Source organism: Apteryx rowi, unplaced genomic scaffold, assembly GCF_003343035.1.
Source record: "Apteryx rowi isolate R43461 unplaced genomic scaffold, aptRow1 scaffold_46, whole genome shotgun sequence".
Lineage (NCBI taxonomy): Eukaryota > Metazoa > Chordata > Aves > Apterygiformes > Apterygidae > Apteryx > Apteryx rowi.
In genome coordinates this window covers 2,250,194-2,253,227 of record NW_020450716.1, presented here as the reverse complement: position 1 = coordinate 2,253,227, position 3,034 = coordinate 2,250,194, and positions in this window count along the sequence as shown.

Sequence of the window (3,034 nt, the reverse complement as noted above, 5' to 3'; positions counted from 1 at the left end):
CTACATGTAAGACTTCTCAGTAATTTTTCTTTTAAGAGCCTGTAATTTGCAGTGATGGATGGAGCTATTTCTCCTCTGAAATGTGTTTCCTTCTATCTTCATTTGCTACTCTTCACTTTCTCATGCCGATAGCTTTTAGTGAGGGAAGGGAACCAGCAAGAAAAGATGATTTATCCTTTATGTTCTGATTGACATTAACTTTGGGTTTTGCTCTGTAAACTCTAAGAAAAGAAATCAATATACATATTTGTCTCTAAACTCTTGTAAGTTCTAAAGGTTTACTGAGTTAATTAATCATTTTTTGCTTTTGGGGCTCACAGAAAGGATCAGATGTACTAACTCCAATTCTCTCTTCTCTCCCTTTATCTTAATTAAATCACTATTTATTTTCAATTCACTCCTCTCTCTGTTCAGCTCTCCTTAAGATACCAGCTTTAAGATTCACCCCTTCTCCACTGATGGTGAAAAACATATATTTCTTTAACCTTATTCATGAAGACACACCCAGTCATTTTGACTTTCTTCCTAGCAGCCTTTTAGCCTGTAAGAGAATAATTTCCTGGGCTTTGAATTAATAGGGAATTCAAGGAAAGAAAAAGATCAGCTGGAACAAAACCAGAAGGCTGCAAAGTTTCCTGTCTGATTTGATGAAGGGAAAACACACATGATTAGTTGTGGGATTTCTCTAACAATTACAGTAAATGCATGTCTTTCAGTGCAAGAGTAGAGGGAAAGCCCCCTTCAGAATTCATGTTTTCAGCTGCTCTTTAATATACATAAATTTCTTCCATGCATCAAAATCTCATTAATGCATGAACTAGAGATGTCACCAAGATTAACCTGCCTTCTGGACATGCTCTGCCCAGCAGTTTTGCTGTTTAAATTTCACTGTTCTAAACTGTCAACGACTTTCCCAGCTACCCGCTTGGCTACATGTGGCCTGAATGCGCCCCAAGGCACGCTAACATGGCGTGACCAAAATTCCCTCACTGGCTTCAGACATGAACGTTAAAGGATCTGTATCTTAGCACAGGCCTGGCATTGGGGAAATCCCAGAGTGAAGCTTATAGAGTGAAGAGTTTCACTTGAACACCACTGCTCAAGTAAGCAATGCATGAGTCACTCTTCTGAGAAGGGTTCAAAAACAGGTCAGACATGTTCAGTGCAGAGAAAAATAGCTGAATTTATAACTGAATGACTTTAATCTCTACCATCCCTTTCTAGCCCATCTTATTTTCACAACTAACCAACCACCGCTTTTTGGTGTTTTTTCTTTTTTTTTCTACTGTTAAATCCTTTTCTAGCTATTAGCATTTGTGTCGGTGTTGAAAGGCCTCAGCTACGATTCCGACTCATTTTATTACTGTACTTCCTCATAGGAGGAGGATCTTAGCCCTGAAAAGCAGGCAGTTGATGTACGCTGGCCATACAGGGCTAAGAGAAAGGGAGGGTTACCTTTCTCTTTTGATTGAGGAAGAACTGAACTGCAGAGAAATGAAGTGATTCATCTGAGGTTACTCGGAAATCAAAGTTGCTCAACCCTCACCTAGTGCTTTCAACACAAAATAATCTTGCCAGCTTTGCCTGTTTCCTTATGTTGGAAATCTGACGACAATGGTGTGAATCTTTCTTGGTTTGGTATGGTGAGCCTTCAGGCGGCTGAACATCAGTTTTATTAATACCTTCTTAGAATTACAGATGTTTTAAGTATCCTAACTCCATGTGGTTTACTTTTTTTGGTAGTCCTGGTGGTCATAGTTCTGCTGAAATCTCAAGTTTTTACTAATAACATGTATTTTTTCTTTGAAGTGCTTAAAAGAGAGTATTTTGACTTTGTTCAGGGGACGTAAGAAAGACTCCTCCAGGTTACTGTGCTTTTAACGTAAACTGAATGGATGTACAGTTAAGGCTCTTTAAAACAATGGATCCCTATCTAGTGAATTATTTAAAAATAGCAATCATTCTACTAAAATAGTAATCATTTGGGAGGAATACTGCCTTCTGATATCACCCACAGATTTTTGAATCTCAATATTGTATAGTCAATAACATCAGTTAAAGGTATGTGGTTAGACTTAACCACGTGTTGGTGTTAGGCTGCTTACAGCCAGAGAAAGCTAAGGAACTTTAACCACTTAATGCAAGATTTTCTCACATAAACCACATGCCATAAATATGCAAACAATACTTTGCACTTCTATACCACATGTAGTCATGGCTGTAAATATTTTATATACACTGACATAGGGGTATGTAGGCAGGTTAATGAATAAACTGCATTTACCTTGCATCTTTGGCCTCCTGCATTTAGTGTAGCTGGTGGGTGTGGGTGTAGGCAAAGCCTGATTTTTGGGTAGCTTCATGGCCATTTGCAACACAGACGGCCTCGCCCAGCGCCAGAGCGGGCTGCAGCTGCCCCCTGTGCAGCAGTGGGAGCTGCTTCCCTGAGCGGGATTTCCTGTGCTGCGCAGACCTAGGAGGGAAGACATTGTCTACCTTCACCCTAGGTACTCGCCACATTTTATGAAACAGGACCGAGTGGCTTGCTTTCTGCAGGTGCTGACGCAGAGATTTCAGGACACCGGCGAGATGTTTCGCCACTTTCTGGGAAGTTATCCGTGCTCCGTCCCAGCTGAAGGATGCCCTTTCCAGGGAGCTCCAAGCAAACCCGCGTGGCGTGGGCTGAGCCGGGACTTCATGTTGTCCCGGGCAGCCCCTTCACCGGGCTGCGGGGCCCCGGGGGCCCTGGAAGCAGGATATATCTATATCTATATATATATATATATWTTTTTTTTTTAAGTTATTTTTTTTTCTCCTGAAAACCCCCATGGCCTGGGTTACCCCCGGCCCCTCTGTGCCCTACTCCTGCGAGCCCCCGGCGCGCCTGGGCGGGCCGTTGGAACCGTTAGGGCCGTTAGAACCCTTCGGGCCGCCGGAACCGCGAGGGCTCGCGCCGGCAACCGCCGCCGTCCAGGGGCTGCCGTGGGCCGCCCGCGGCTGTTCGGGCGGCGCCGAGGGCGGGCTCTGCCGCGCC